The sequence below is a fragment of the Tamandua tetradactyla genome, chromosome 1 (genome assembly GCF_023851605.1).
Source record: "Tamandua tetradactyla isolate mTamTet1 chromosome 1, mTamTet1.pri, whole genome shotgun sequence".
NCBI lineage: Eukaryota > Metazoa > Chordata > Mammalia > Pilosa > Myrmecophagidae > Tamandua > Tamandua tetradactyla.
In genome coordinates this window covers 53,425,510-53,442,997 of record NC_135327.1, presented here as the reverse complement: position 1 = coordinate 53,442,997, position 17,488 = coordinate 53,425,510, and the positions used below count along the sequence as shown (strand labels likewise).

The window sequence follows — 17,488 nt, the reverse complement described above, 5'->3', positions numbered from 1 at the left end:
AATATTTGAGTCTAAAGAGTTTTATAAATGAGTTTTTTTTTTTCTTGCTGAACTTTGCCTATATGAGGAGTTGGGAGGTTGCCTCAGGTTATTAAACAAAGGCCAATTCTAACCAGGTGCTTAGGGTCATACATATAGTTCACTCATTGGCCACACTTCCTTTGGGCTCAGTCAACTAAACCAGTGCAGCCAAGGACTTAATAAAGGAGAGGAAATCCTACCAGGACCTGCTCCAAAGAAACTCAGGGTTTTAACCCTAATATTTGGCTTCCTTATGCCTTCAGGTTAACCATATGCAAACAATTGCTACTTTTCACACCAGAAGCAGGTTGCCTTTCTGGGCCGACTGATTCCTTGGCCATAAAGTTTATAAGTCCACCAGCTAAGTTTATGGAGTACTCAGGCATCCTTTGGAAATGAAAGGTGGGCTGTTCAGTGGCAAGGACTCTAGGGCAGGAAGGAAAGGAAATACAGCTAAGGACCTAAGTCTCATTAGCCCAATGCATTACTTTTAATGAAATTCTAAGAGAATTAAGAATGACTGCAACACTGAAAGACTTTGAGTTGGTAAAGCACACAGTCATTCCGTGTTCTGCTTCTGAGGGCTATTTACATGGGAGAACCTAAGAAATGGTGGATGGAATAAAAAATTAAAACAAAAACAAATATGGCGGCCATGGACCTAGCCCTCAATGTAAACTTCATGCATCCCTTTCCTCCATCTAGATCTGGAAAGGGACTTGAATGAAATTATCTCAATTTTCAGTGTTTCCACTGAGATTCTGGCTTTCTTCCAGGGCTTCCATTTCTGCATCTGTCCAGAATGGGAAAAGATTTCCCTTCTCTAGTCATATATCCCACCTGAAGCTTCTATTCCCTTTAAAGGTGAATCAGTCACTAATTCCTCTCATGGTATAGCAGTTAGCTTTTGTGGTGTAACAAACCACCCCCAAATTTAGCAACTTAACCTGTCGATCTTTGTTTGCTCATGATTCTTTAAGTTGCACTTTGGGCTGTTGGGTCCACTTGTCCCTCCACAGGGTATTGGTGGAACTCACCAAAATGTTTGTTGTCATATGATGGTTGATGGCCTCATTCACATTCCTTATACTGGCTAGCTGCTTGACTGCAGGGTGAAGGGAAGTACTGGACCACATGTCCCTCATCCTTCAGCAGGCCAGCTGATGCTCCTTCATATGGTGGTAATCACAGATTTCCTAAGAATAGCAAGAGAGAGAAAGCCTCAGTGATCATATGTTTTTAAAGCCTCTGCTTGCATCATGTTTTCTAATGTCTCATTGAACAATACATACCATATGGCTAAATCCTATTTAAAAAATAGAGAGATAATTGCCATTACTTGATGGGGGGACCTGTAAAATCACACTGCAAAAAGTCATGGATAAAGGAAGAGGAAGAATTTGTGGTCATTTGTGCAATTGACCATACTTAGCAAAAGTGAAAAGAAAGCTGAATATGATTCTGCCATAAATGCATTCAAATCCACCTGGAGTTGGGGGAGATAATGCCAATGGGCAACATGGCTACCATATTTGTTCTGTTGTATAATAGCCATTATTGGGATCTTTCAGTTTATGGGAGAACAGAATTTTTGGACTTTTACTTTCTTTAAAATTGTCCTTTTGGGTGGGCAATGGTGGCTCAGAGGGCAGAGTTCTTGCCTGCCATGCCAGAGACCCGGGTTTGACTCCCACTGCCTGCCCATGCGAAAAAAAAAAAAATTAAAATTGCCCTTTCTCAGTTTGTTTATGTTGATAAAGCATAATTACTTCCAAAGAGGATCATCATTACATATACAAAGAAGGAAAGAAGGAGGGAAGGAAGTAAGGGGGGGAGGGGGGGAGGGAAGGAGAGAGGGAGGGACAGAGGAAATGAGGGAGGAAAAAAGGAGAAAACATTCCAACTAGATTTTTTCTCCTTTTTTTTCTTTCTTTCATTTTCCTTGACACTTACCTCCAAAGGAAAATGAAGCATATGGTGAGACGGTTCACGCATTCTTATATTTAGTGAATAGCTTCTACAATTCAGTTCACTTCTATGTGCCAAGTGAACTGATCACTATCACAATTCTGCCACTCATTGGCCCTGTGGCTTGGGGAAGTTACTTAAATAATCTATGCTTACATGTCCTCATCAGTAAACTGAGAACATTAAAAGTACTCCCTTCAAAAGTTGTAATAAAGATTAAAATAGTTATCATTTATAAAGTACATTGAATATACCTGAAATAAAACAAAGGTTAAACCATCATTACATAAGTGTTTGCTATATAAAATGACAAAAGATTGGTGTTTATTATGAACATGTATATTATGTATTATGAAGAGGTAGCCAAGATAGTATCTCAGTTTTAGGGACAAATTCACTTTCATTTATGAAAATAATTTAGGAAGGTCCTGCCATCATTTACCTATTCTTATTTGTTGTTCTTAATACAGGGACAATGTTGTTAAGATAAAACAACAAAATTAATGTAGGTCCCACAGCCTTGCAAAACGTCCTCCTGCCTCAAAGCACTTTTCCACTTGTTTTATGTGACCATTGCAGTGGGTTATGTGGACATTTACATCAGCAGTTTGTGAGAGCCATTTCAAAATATTGGCCTTAAAGCAGAAAGAATGAGAAGGGAAATAAAAGGGAAAGGGAAGGAAAGAATTTTTCATCTTTTGGGGGCATAATAGCCATACTCCTTGGAAAACTGCCAATAATTATTCTGGCAGTCTGAAGTCAGCAACTTTACTTAAGAAAATCAGGAGGAAACCATGAGAATCAGAAACAATCACACTTCAGATAAAATTCATGGACTATGTTATAATATTGTAAGGAAGAAAAAAAGCCAGAAATTTTTACGACTATTTAAAAACAAGAATGTTGGGAGTAGCCTAAATTTATATATATTAGCAAAAACTGAGGGCACCTTTGATATTTTCTAATTGACATGCTCTGGTTGGGAACTTTAGGGCATCTAAAGTTTAGGGCATTCTGCAATTTACATTAGGATGATTCTGGCTGAAAATAACAGAATACCTACATACAAAGGAACTTAAACAGTAGAAGGTTCTTTTTATCACACATGAAAAACTTTGTAAGAAGGTACTTGTCAACTTTCCTGGAACTCTTGACTGTAAAGAAATTTTAATGACATTAAGCTCAAGGAATTTTTGAGATAAAAAAACGCATGAGCTCCCTAAGTGAACATTAGATGCCCTGGAACTACCAATAACTTCAGTTCTTCAGTTTTTAACGTTTTAATCACAGTATTAATGATCCATTAAGTGAATATTCCATGGTTTCTTAGTGAAAGTAGAATGTTTCATATGCTTTATTATAATAATCATTATTCAAGCAGAAGATGTTTGCATTCTTGTACCATTCTCATGTAATAAATTCTAGGAAATAAGTTTATGGATACAAGAATATAAACATATATTTGCTACTCAAGAAATTTTGCCAAATTTTAATTTTCTAATAAAATTACAATGACTTATATTACCAATTAGCAATATGTCATTATAACAGGTTTGGTAAACCTTGTCAACTTTGGCTAGTGTATATAACAGTAGAAAACTTTCCAAATTTAACAAGCTAAAGACACATATATGCATACTTAAGAAACCCAATGAATCTCAAAAGCTAAACTTGAAGATAATCATATGCTCTATAAGCACAGCATATATACTATATACTCTACAACCAGAGTTGTCAAATTGTCAAATGTTAAGGACAAAGAGAAAGTTCAGAAAGCTGCAACAGAAAAGCAAAGGTACATACAAGGAAGTTCCAATAAGATTAAGTGCTAATTTCTTAAGAAACCATGGAGGTAAGCGAAAGGAAATATTTAAAGTGCTGAAAGAAAATTGTCAGCCAAGAATTTTATATCCTGTTAGACTATCTTCCAAAAAGGAGGGAGAGTAAGACATTCAGATAAACAAAAGTTGAGGGAGTTCATTACCATTAGAACTGCCCTACAAGCAATGCTAAAGGGAATTCAGACTGAAAAGAAAGGACAATGCATAGTAGACTGAGGACATATAGAAAGAAATACCTCTGGTATAGATATTTCTTTATACCTACTGGGTAAGTATAAATGCCAATTCTATTGTATTATATTTATTGGCATGCAACTCTACTTCTTATTTCTTACTGCTTCTAAAATGCAAATGCATAAAAATATTGAAAAATATATGGTTTGGGGCATACAATGTATAAAGGTATAATCTGTAACAAGTACAATAAAAAGGTGGTGGATGGGAAGGTATAGGAACAGCATATTTGTATATGCTATGAAGTTAAGCTGGTATCAAATCAAACAGGATTGTTATAGAGTCAGGATGTTAAAGTTAAGCTCCATGGTAACTGCAAAGAAAATATACGAAAAATATATACAAAAGAAATAAGAATGGATGAAAAAAGGTACATTGCAATTTAGAAATAAATATGAAAATAGGCATTAATGGAAGAATTGAGGGACAAAAAGGTATAAGGTTACAAAGACCATGGAGTGCAATGGCAGAAGAAAGTCCTGCATTATCAGGAGTTTCTTTAAATAAACATGGATTAAATTCTCAGTCAAAAGGCAGATGTTGGCAGAACAGCCAAAAAAAGTATGACCAAACTATATGCTATTTAGGAGAAACTCACTTTAAATTCAATGACACAAGTAGATTAAAGTGAAAGGATGGAATAAAGTATACCATGCAAATAGTAAACAAAAGAGAGCCTGAGTAACCATACAAATATCAGATAAAACAGACTAAGTAAAAAATTGTTACAAGAGCTACAGAAGGTCACCATATACTGACAAAGGGGTCAATTCAACAAAAGACATAATTATAAATATATATGCACTTAATTCCTGAGTCCAAAAATATATGAAGCAAATCTTGACATATTTGAAGGAAGAACAGCTTTTCATTAATAGTAGGCTATTTCAATATACCACTTCCAATAATGAATATAACATGTAGGCAGACTATCAATAAGGAAATAGAAGATGTAATGATTTTATAAATCGACCAGACATAACAAACATATGTAAAATTTCACCCAACAGCAGCAGAGTACACATTTTTCTCTAGTGCACATGGGTCATTTTCCATGACAAATATGTTTCAATAAATTAAAAAAAATTGAAAACATACAATGTATCCACAATACAATGAAACTGCAAATCAATAACAGAGAGAGTTGGAGAGTACACAAATATGTGAAAATTAAACAACTCATTCTTAAACAACTGATAGGTCAAAGAAGAAATCATGAGGGAAAGAGAAAATATCTTAAGTCAAATAAAAATGAAAACAATATACAGAAACTTATGAGATGCAGCAAAGGCAGTGCTGAGAGGGAAAGTTTTAGTTATAAAAGCTTACATTAAAAAAAAAAGAATGTTCTCAAGTATGATACCTAACCTCACAACTGGAGAATCTAAAGCAAGAAGAGCAAGCTAAAACCAAAGCAAGCAGAAGGGAAGAAATAATATGGATTAGAGTGGCAATCTATGAAATACAGAATGAAAAAAAGAATCAAGAAAACCAGAAGTTTTGAAAAGATCAACAAAGTCAACCCAACTTTAGCTGGACTGGTAAAGAATAAGAGAGGACACAGAAAATAAAATGTGAAATGAAACAGGGGACATTACTACCCCCCCAAGAAATAAAAATATTATAAGAGGTTATAATGAATAAATGTATGCCCACAAATAAGATAGCCTAAATAAAATGGATAAATTTTGAGAAACATACAAACTACCTACACTGACTTAAGAAAAAAATAGACTATCTCAACAGACCAATAATAGAGAATGAATGAGTAATTAAAAGCCTCCCAAAAAAGAAAAGCTCAGGACTATATGGCTTCACTGGTGATGTCAACCAAACCTTCCAAGGTAATTAACACCAATCCTGCTGAAACACTGCCAAAACATAATCAACACTATAAAAATTCTAGAAGAAAACATAAGGAATGATCTTTAGGATACTGTTTTAGGCAGAGCTTTCTTAGAATTTCTACCAAAAGCATGAACAGCAATAGGGAAAAAAATAGATAAATCAGACTTCATCAATATTAAAAACTCTTGTGCATCAAAGAACTTCATAATTAGCATAAAAGACAACCCACAAGATGGGATAAATATTTGGAAACCATATATCTGATATGTGTTTAACATCCAGAATACAGAAAGAAATCCTACAACACAATAATATAAAGACGAACAACCCAATTTAAAAAATCGGCAAAAAACTTGAATAGATACTTCTTCAAAGAAGATACACAAACGGCCAAAAAAGGGCATCTTAATAGAGCTCAGAAAACCAGGGTGAAAGGGGCCAGAAGGTGTCCTTTCCCTCTGTAATAGTTGCACATGTTGTTTACCTCCACCTGGTATTCTAGAGACAACTACAATGAGCAACAATAAGAGATTTATAACTGAGCCTCACTGGACTAGGGTTTGCTTATCATATGTTTGTGTTTATGTGTGTGTGTGTGTTTGTGTATATGTATATATGTATGTCTATAATTTATGAGCATCAAGAAAGTTTTAAGTTTAGCCAATTTTTCAAAATATGTTTACTGTCATTTGCAAGTCACAAGCTAAATACGTGAATTTTGTAGTTTAAAAATTATTGTCACACAGTTTTCCCTGTGTGTGTATGTGAACTATGTACTTTCTGCAAGATTTTTATGTAAACCTACAACTTCTCTAATTAAAAAAAATCAGAAAAACATCATCTCTCACTATGCCCATCTACAAAATAAAATAACCTAATCGTTACAATAAAAAACAATGCTCAAGATGCTCACATTGGATAGCTGTTACCTTAGATGCTTTACCTTTTTTTTAATAGAGGTTTTTTTTCCCTTTCTCACCAACCATACTATTATAAAGCAATTTTATGCACTTAATTACGTTTCCACAAACGTCATGTCTAATGTGTAAGCATGCCAAAAATCCATGAGAATATTCCCTTTCTTGTTGTCAAGCCAAGTACAATATAAATTAATTTTTTGATGATCTCTCAAATGTCTCATTTAATATGCTTTCAACTTAAACCTACACAAGTGGTCATTCTCCCCTGGGAGGTTGGTTGAGCAAAGATGTCATTTTGGAAGCAACTCTTAGCTTTAAGTGTTTCCCTCTAATAGCATGATATATGTCACCTGTGCTGGTTAGACGCTCAAAAAAATAGCCAGCAATTTTGAATGACTACCTTCCAAAGCAAATTACTCACACCTTCCTATTCATCAGCAAGTCTCGGCTGAACTAACATTTTAAAAGACTATTCCCAATTCACAATTCTTATGGAACAAAATTGAATTTTTCCCACCCTTCATTTTTGCTCTAACGCTTTGGCAACTTTTACCATATGTCACTGGAGCATGCAACCAAAATAAAATCTTAGGTTGGTGACATAAGATAAATTCTGGAATTCATCACTGTTATTCTCTAATGCTCCATCCATTACAAATCATGGAATGTTAATTAATCAAACTTTTTTTTTTGCCTATCTTATTTTGGCAAGATGTTTTAGTTCTTTCAAGGAAGAATGAAAGCCATATGTTTTGAATGGGTTCCATTGCAGCATGATTACTGCAATAAGGACATTTTATTATGTTAATTTTCATTAAATAAAACCCTGTTGAAAGCCAGTAGTTTTCAAAACCCATATGATTTATGACATGCTAATGTTTGTAGGGAGACACTCTGTTTCAATTATATAGAGTAAGTGATGTCTTTCAGAACAACTCAGGAATAATATCACCTATGACAGCTTTAATTTTAGACCTACAGCATGGGTGTGAGAGCTGGGAACCTATCGACAAAATTGTCAACTTCTGCACAAATTTAATCTTCATCACCTCTATGCTACGTTTAACATCAGACAGTTGAGCTTGCCAGGGACTCCAGTAATATGCTACCAGAAGGCAAGCACTTCATGAACATTAAAAATTGGGCTTGCTATAACTGAAACATATTCTGCTTTTTTTAAACACCCAGCAGAATGAGATGTGCTAAAGACCTAAGGAGATATGGGTGCACTTGAAGGAAATGAGCTATTGCGGGTATTCTCTACCTTACATTCTTTCTTTCTGTTTGGTCTGCACATCTCACTTAATTACTTTAATTTATTCCTGAAGACCCTGAGTGCAAATCTGTTCAATAAAAAATATTTTTCATTAAATTTTATGGGAAAAATGTGTTCCATTCCAATGCAATAATAGACAAATAATTTGTCAAATATAAAAATATATATCAAATGACCAGTGAAAACAGGTTTATAAAAGTAATAAATAGTCATTTGAATATTCATAAAGATTGTGTACACAATATTTAATGAAATGAAGGTTTATTAAACTCAGCAAAGAATGAAATGAAGATCTGATATTGAGTCAAAGTAGAGGATGGGCTCAAGGGAGTAATTTTTTGGAAGGTCCATTCTTTCTGAACCATTATTTTACCAAATATTTGAACCTTTCTGAGGCTCATGATTCTTTTACATTCAACTGAGATTTAAAATCAAATTAAAGCACAGAAGAATACCTTTAGAAAAATGAAGTGCTAAACATGAATGGGTTCAAAACACACAGAAATAGAACATACAACAGCCAGAAGAGGTGCAAAAGCTTATACCTCTGTACCACTTCCTCCTAAAGTAAATAGGCAAAGTAAAACTCTTGGCATTTATCTAAACATAGCATGGAATTCTAATTCATTCCATACGAATTGGATGTTCTCTGACTATTGTGTCAAGTGAGTATAATTTTGTATTTGTAATGTCGAAATACCACTTTTAAAGATCAATTATGGTGAAAAATTGTTACCTGAGCAGTCATTATTGAGGTAACTCATTATCGAGGTAGAGAGAACTTTCTGTCCTTGGATCTTGCAAGTTATAGAGTAAAAATGGTTCCTCTTCTTCTCTTCTAATTGATATTGTGTCCTGATGATGGATGCTGCAGGAATACTGATGAAGTAGAAACACGTACTCCATCTGGTTGGAGAAACTGGAGATCCACTAAGCATTTCAATATCCAATAAGATTGCTTTGGTCTTAAAATGTTATTGTCATGAGAGGGTCATTAACGAAAAAAAAAATGGCATTCAATATGAGCAATGATTTTGGGGCATGTGTGAAAAAATAATGAAGGAAATAAATTCTAAACATTGCCCATGTGTAGTGATCAAAAGACTATAAGCAAGCAATTCTAAGGAATGGTGAGTTAATACAATGCTAACCAAATGATTAGAATAATGATTCATTTTAAAAATTGATAGTAAATTGTGTTAAAACAAAAATATGAATATCTCAGCTTAGTAGTATAATTTTTTAAATGAAGTCTGTTGAGAAGTATATGAAATTGGCATCTGAAATTTTAGCTGTATATATCTAGAACCTTACTTTCTTAGGAGGTAGAAGCTCAAAGTGAGAGAAGCAGGTAAGTCATGGCCCACTTGCATTTAGTCATTTCATGCCCAAATAAGATAGACAGGTCCAGTATATTTCGAAAAGAAAATAGAGCCCATACCAACAGAATCGATTCAAAATAATCTTTCAATGATATTAATGATATACTGAAATAGTCCTGAAAAATCCATATGGATTTTCCATCTCCACATCCCATTCAGAAAAATCCCATTCGGTACATTAAAAAATTTTTTTTGATTCATTAAAAAAAATAACTTCCTTTGCTTTGTAAAGAATGATAATGCTATTATAAATTTTTTAATGTAGGAAATGTAAAATAAAAATGTATTAAAAAAGAAAGAGCCTGGAACCACTGTCAGTTTTATAATTAAACAGACTTGCAGATAGTTCTCTATGCACATACATACAGAAACATACACACACGGTACAGGCTCTGAAGTATAAAAAACAACAATTTTTTTTTTAAACTCTGAGTCTCGTGTTTCTCATCTGTAAATGAGAAAATGTATAATACCTACCACACAGTGTTATCTTTGGAATTAAATGAGAGAAAGCATGAAAAATATTTAGTACAGCATCTATTACATGCAATAAATATTAGCTATTTTTATTTCCTATGTCATACAGTTTTATAAAAGCAAGGCCGCACTATAGATTCTTTATGAAACTGACTCTAACTCAATTAATACACTGAGGAAATATTTTCCTGACTTTCTAATCATTCAGTATAAATCTATACAATCATGTTTAAAAATCAAAGATATATGACAGTTTCCAATGGTTAACCATTTAGATAATTACCCATTTGCAGTCTTTTTAAAAAAATGATAGATATTGGATGAATTGCAGGGAAGCAGAATAGGGAGCTCTAAGAGTCATCCCACCAAAAGAACTACGAAATAGGCAGAAACTGTCTGAAACAACTATTTTGAAACTCATGAGGCCAGAATAACACAGCACAACATCCAAGAAAGAATGGGAGGAAGACGCTAAAAAATTGCCCTAAAAAATTATAAATGGCTCTGTGTGGCAGCTACCAGGGCCCACCACACCCCCACTCTCACAGCAGGTCACCACAGAACATAGCCCCTGGCTAGCTCACTGTTTACAGAAACAGGCATAAAACTCTCTTCCCTAAGAATGGGGGTGGGCATGGTTGATCACTTCATTGCTTATATTTTTGTTTTTACTTGATTCTTTTGATCATTGCTTTTGATTAGTGAATTTGGATTCCTGGGTCTTGGCTCTGAGGGCAGTCATTGTTTCAATCTTCCCCAGATAGGGGTGGAGGTGGTGGATATTTAAAGACATAGCACTTCCACAGGACTATGGGAAACAGTTAGCGGAAGAACTGCACTTGTTGGGCAGGAAAGCTCAGCTTTGGGGAACTATCAGAGAAGTTTTTGGAGGCCTTCCTGATCCTCTCCCCAGGGCACTTAGGGAGATAGTCTGTTACTCCTTCTTGGATTCTTGGCCTTACTTTGACTAGGAAACACTGATTTGGGAAAGTCCTCTCCAGGGTGATCTTCTTCCCAGAATTTGTCCTCCAACGCTGAAGGAAAATAACTGCCAGGCAATAATTTTATATTCAGTGACACTCAATTTCAAAAAGGAGGGAGAGATTATAATATGCTGATATAAACAAAATTTGAGGGAATTCATTGTCACTAGACTGGCCATACAGGCAATGCTAAAGGGAGTTCTTTTGATGGAAGGGAAAAGTGATTAGATGGTGTTCCAAAACAGCAATAAAGATTGCTGTGATAAAGATAAACATTTGGATAATTATAAATGCCAATATTATTGTATTTTATTGTTTGGCGTGCAAATCCACTTCTTAATTCCTACAGATGCTAAATAGCACATTTATAAAAAGTAATTACAAATCTAGGTTTTTAGAAATATAAATGGTAACAAGTATTTTTAAAAAAGGGTGTCATGGTCAGGTTCATGTGTCAACCTATCCAGGTGGTGGTATCTGTTTGTCTGGTTGGGCAAGTGCTGACCTGTCTTTTGCTATGAGGACATTTCATAGAATTAAATCATGATCATGTTGGCTACATCCACAGCTGATTCCACTTGTAATCAGCCATGGGGAGTTTCTTATTTAATGAATGATACTCAATCTAATCACTGGAAGCCTTTTTAGGAGGATTGAGAAGAGACAGGGGGATAATGTTTTGATACCTTCCTGCTTCAGCCTGTGAGCCGCTCCTGTGGAGTTCATCCAGACCCTCCATTGGAATCATCACCTTCACAGCCTGCCCTACAGATTTTGGACTCTATATTCCCATGGTTACATGAGAAACTTTCATAAATTCTGTATTTATGAATATTTCCTGTTGATTCTTTTTTTCCTAGAAAACTGTAAGTAATACAACTTGGTACCAGGAGTGGGGTCTTAAGAAACAGAATCTTAAAAATGAGTTTTTATGAATGGTTTTCTATTCTGACTGGACTCAAAAGCACTAAGGACGCTGATTCCCATAATCAAAATGATACTGCCAATTCATGGGGTGAGTTGGCAAAAGAGATAGTCATTCCACTATTCCATAGCCATTCAATTATTCTAATGCTTCGCTTATACAAAGCCAGGCTCTGGGGGATAATGTTTTTGACACCTTTATGGAGTTTTGTGGAAATAGGAAATATAGAGAAGTTGGCTGGTTGTTGTTAGATATGCTGTATACATTAATGAGTGAAAGGGATGGGCTAAAGGCTTTTCAAACAAGAAGCATAAGCACCATCTGACAGATGTAGATGTTTCTGTCAGTGTCTGACAGAATGTTATTTCCTGTAGCCGTAGACTTGAGATCTCTGAAAATCAGCTCCAGAATCTTATTGTTAGAGTAACAACTTTACAACTTATACTGAAATCTCAATCTTGCATGGTGTCTGCCATTAAAGTGAGGGCATTGATTGAAAAGGAATGGGACCCTGAAAAGTGGGATGGTGACATATGGATTGATAATGACGTCAGTGGAGAGGTTGAAATCGTAGGTTATGCTGAGTATTCTCTAGATGACCCTATAATAGTTTGCCCTGAGGACATAGCCGCCACACCTCCAGTCTGCCTTGAGGAGTTCGCCACCCAACCTCCACCTGAAGGGATTATCCCTAGAGTGATTAATCCTGTTTCACCAGATGAAACTGCAAATGAATGCCCTGAAGCAAATGGTTTCATGACCCACCCCCACCATCCTTCATTTCTTCCAGACCTAAAACTAGACTAAAATCCCAACAGGCCCCTAAAGGTGAGGTACTAAGTATCACACATGAAGAAGTACATCATACTCCAAAAGAACTATGTGAGTTTTCCAATTTACATAGACAGAAATCAGGGGAATATATGTGGCAATGGATTTTAAGGGTGTGGGATAATGGTGATATAAGGCTGGATCACACTGACTTTATTGATATGGGCCCACTAAGCAGAGATTTGGCATTCAATGTTATAGCTTGAGGGATTAGAAACATTAACAGTTTGTTTGGATGGTTGGCTGAAACATGGATCAAAAGGTGACCAACATTACCTGAGGTTGAAATGCCTGAATTGCCCTGGTATAATGTAGATGCGGGGATCCAGAGGCTTAGAGAGATTAGAATGTTAGAGTGGATTTATCATGCAAAGCCCACGCTTACACCCCAGGAATGACCAGAGGATGTATCTTTTACCAGAACAGTGAGAAATAAATTTGTAAAATTAGCACAATCATCCCTGAAGAGCTCTGTAGTTGCACTTCTCTGAAGGTCAGATATTACTGTAGGAACTGCTGTCACTGAGCTGGAATCCTTAAACATAATGGGATGACCAGATTCCAAGTTAGCAGAATTCAGGTGGCAGCACTTAATCACCAAAGACAGGGCAGATGTGGCTCTTATAATAGACAGCAAACTCAAAGCAGGAATCAAAATAATCTGACTTGCAGAGATTTGTGGCATTGGCTAGTAAATCATGGGATACATAGAAATACAATAGATGGGCAGTCTACTAAATTCTTGTTTGAGCTGTATAAGAAAAATCATTCTAGGTCAAGTGAACAAAAGTCTAACTTGAATTACAAAAACACAGAGTCATGGCCCCTTAATCAATTTACACACTTGAGATAGTTTACAGACCCAGAGCCCCTTGAATGAAGGGGAAGCCAGGTCTCTTTGGGGGAGAACCCTGTTACACTGCCACAAATCTATACTGTTAATCTTCCTCCAAGTCATCCCCAAGGAGACTGATGGCTTTTTACCAGGGTAAATGTGCACTGGGGAAAAGGAAATGATCAGATATTTCAGGGATTATTAGACACTTGGTTCAGAAGTGACATTAATTCCAGGGGCCCCAAAACATCTCTCTGGTCTACCAGTCAGAGAGGGTGCTTATGGAGGTCAGGTGATCAATGGAGTTTTAACTCAGGTCTGTCTCACAGTGGGTCCAGTGGGGCCCTGGACCCATTCTGTAGTTATTTCCCCAGTCACAGAATGCATAATTGGAATAGATATACTGAGCAACTGGCAGAATCTCCACAGTGGCTCTCTAACTCATGCAGTGAGGGCTATTTTTGGGGGGAAAGTCAAGTGGAAGCCACTAGAACTGCCACTTCCTAACAAAATAGTATATCAGAAGCAATGCTGGATTCCTGGAGGGATTGCAGATATTAATGTCACATGTAAGGACTTGAAGGATTCAATGTCCCACCACATCCCCATTCAACTCTCCTTTCTGGCCTGTGCAGAAAACAGATGGGTCTTGGGGGATGACAGTGGGTTATCATAAGCTCAACCAGGTGGTAACTCCAATTGCAGTGGCTGTTCCAGTTGTGGTATCATTGCTTGAGCAAATCAATACATCCCTTGGTACCTGGTATGCAGCTATTGATCGGGAAAATGCTTCTTTCTCAATAGCTGTTAGTAAGGATCGCCAGAAACAGTTTGCTTTCAGCTGGCAAGATTAGCAATATACTTTCACTGTCCTACCTCAGGCGTATATCAACTCTCTAGCCCTATGTCATAATCTTGTCTGTAGGGACCTTGATCATTTCTCCCTCCCACAAGACATCACACTGGTCCATTATATTGATGATGTCATGTTGATTGGACCTAGTGAGCAACAAGTAGCAACTACTCTGGACTTACTGGTGAGGCATTTGTGTGTCAGACGATGGGAGATAAATCCAACAAAAATACAGGGAACTTCCACCTCAGTGAAATTTCTAGGTGTCCAGTGGTGTGGGGTATGTCAAGATAGCCCTTCTAAGGTGAAGGATAAATTGCTGCATCTGGCCCCTCCTACAACCAAAAAAAGAGGCACAACAGCTAGTTGGTCTCTCTGGAATTTGACAACAGCATATTCCTCATTTGGGTGTGCTACTCTGGCCCATTTATCGAGTGACCAGAAAAGCTGCTAATTTTGAGCGGGGACCTGAACAAGAGAATGCTCTGCAACAGGTCCAGGCTGCTTTACAAGCTGCTCTGCCACTTGGACCATATGATCCAGCAGATCCAATGGTGCTGGAAGTGTCAGTAGCAAGTAGAGATGCTATTTGGAGCATTTGGCAGTCCCTTATAGGAAAATCACAATGTAGACCCTTAGGATTTTGGAGCAAAGCCTTAGCATCTGCTGCAGATAACTACTCTCCTTTTGAGAAACAGCTTCTGGCCTGCTACTGGGCCTTAGTAGAGACTGAACACTTAACCATGGGCCACCAAGTTACCATGAGACCTGAGTTGCCTATCATAAGCTAGGTGTTGTCTGACCCACCAAGCCATAAAGTTGGGTGTGTGCAGCAGCACTCCATCATAAAATGGAAATGATAGATACAAAATAGGGCCAGAGCAGGTCCTGAAGGTTCAAGTAAGTTACATGAGGAAGTAACCCAAATGCCCATGGTCTCCATTCCTGCCACATTACCTTCTCTTTCCCAGACCAGAACTATGGCCTCTTGGGGAGTTCCTTACAGTGAACTGACTGAGGAAGAGAAAACTCGGGCCTGGTTTACAGATGGTTCAGCACAATATGCAGGCACTAGGTACTACCTGAAAGTGGACAGCTGCAGCACTTACAACTGCTTTCTGGGGTGTCCTTGAAGGACAGTGGTGAGGGGAAATCCTCCCAGTGGGCAGAACTTTGAGCAGTGCACCTGGTTGGTCATTTTGCTTGGAAGGAGAACTGGCTAGAGGTGCATTTTATACTGACTCATGGACTGTTGCTAATGGTTTGGTTGTATGATCAGGGTCTTGGGAAGAACATAATTAGAAAATTGGTGACAAAGAGGTATGGGGAGAGGCATGTGGATAGACCTTTATGAGTGGGCTAAAAACATGAAGATGTTTGTGTCCCATGTGACTGTGAACCAGAGGGTGACCTCAGCTGAGGAAGGTTTTAATAATCAAGTGGATAAGATGACCCGTTCTCTGGCTACCAGCCAACCTCTTTCTCTAGCAACTCCTGTCATTGCCCAACTCCTGTCATGAACAAAGTGGTCATGGTGGTAGGGATGGAGGTTGCACATGGGCTCAGCAACATGGACTTCCACTCACCAAGGCTTACCTGGCTGCAGCCACTGCTGAGTGCTCAATCTACCAGCAGCAAAGACCCACACTCAGCCCCTGATATGGCACCATTCCCTGAGGTGACCAGCTGGCTACATGGTGGCAGGTCGATTACATTGGACCACTCCCTTCATGGAAGGGGCAGTGATTTGTTCTAACTAGAATAGAGACATACTCTGGATATGGGTTTGCTTTCCCTGCACGCAATGCTTCTGTCAAAACTACCATCCATGGGCTTACAGAATGCCTTATCCATAGTCATGGTATTCCACACAGCATTGCTTCTGATCAGGGAATACACTTTACAGCAAATGAAGTGCAGGAACGGGCACATGCTCATGGAATTCTCTGGTCTTACCATTTTCCCCATTGTCCAGAAACAGCTGGGCTGAAAGAACAGTGGTATGGCTTTTTGAAAACTCAATTACAGTGCCAATAGGTGGCAATACTTTGAAGGGCTGGGGTAATGTTCTCCAGGAATCTGTGTATGCTCTGAATCAGCATCTGCTGTATGGTGCTATTTCTCCCATAGCCAGGATCCATGGGTCCAGGAACCAAGGGGTGGAAATGGGAGTGGCACCACTCACTATTATCCCTAGTGATCCACTAGGAAAATTTTTGCTTCATGTCCCTGTGACCCTAAGCTCTGCTGGTCTAGAGGTTTTAGCTCCAATAGGGGGAGTGCTTCCACTAGGGGAAACAACAATGATTCCATTGTACTGGAATCTAAGACTGACACCTGATCACCTTGGGTTACTCATGTCCCTGCATCAACAAGCCAAGAAGGGGATTACATTACTGGCTGGGTGATTGACCCTGACTATCAGGGGAAAATAGAATTACAACTACACAATGGAGGTAAAGAAGAGTTTTCCTGGAATATAGGAGATCCCCTAGGGCATCTTTTAGTATTACCATGCCCTGTGATTAAAATCAATGGAAAACTGCAACAACCCAATCCAGGCAGGGCTACCAATGGCTCTGAAACTTCAAGAATGAAGGTTTGGTTCACCCAGGCAAAGAACTGTGGTCAGCTGAAGTGCTTGCTGAGGGTAAAGGGATCATGGAATGGGTAGTGGAAGTGATGCTATTTTGTTCCTGCTATACTATTTAAGTTGTAAGATATCAAGTTTAAGAATGAATATTACCCAAGGACTTGCACCCTATTCTGGAGAGATTTAATGTGCTTCTGGTTATGTGCAGGACAGTTGAAAACGTTAGATGAGGAAAAAATGTGCCTTTTATTGTTTTCTATTTAGAAGTTAGGTACGGTTTAAGGTGGTGAGTATAGCTGCCAAGTTGACAAGGGGTGGACTGTCATGGTCAGGTTCATGTGTCAACTTGGACAGGTGGTGGTACCTGTTTGTCTTGTTGGACAAGGGCTGATCTGTCTCTTGCTATGAGGACATTTCATAGAAGTAAGTCATGATCACGTTGTCTATATCCACAGCTGATTCCATTTGTAATCACCCAAGTGGAGTGTGTTCTTTAATAAG

At 37.7% G+C, this 17,488-nt stretch overlaps 1 long non-coding RNA gene across 2 annotated transcripts in view; it reads right to left on the bottom strand.

Moving 5' to 3' along the window:
- LOC143646676 (uncharacterized) overlaps positions 1–17,488 on the bottom strand; it is a 94,529-nt gene that overhangs the window by 24,631 nt on the left and 52,410 nt on the right. Inside the window, exons 1-2 of one of the 2 annotated variants that reach the window (XR_013157577.1) lie at positions 8,845–9,000; positions 1,059–1,217 (exon numbers count right to left, since the gene is read on the bottom strand). This is a non-coding gene — a long non-coding RNA (uncharacterized LOC143646676). Of the gene's footprint in view, positions 1–1,058; positions 1,218–8,844; positions 9,001–17,488 lie in introns of those variants that run through there. The other variant, XR_013157576.1, reaches the window with a different exon arrangement.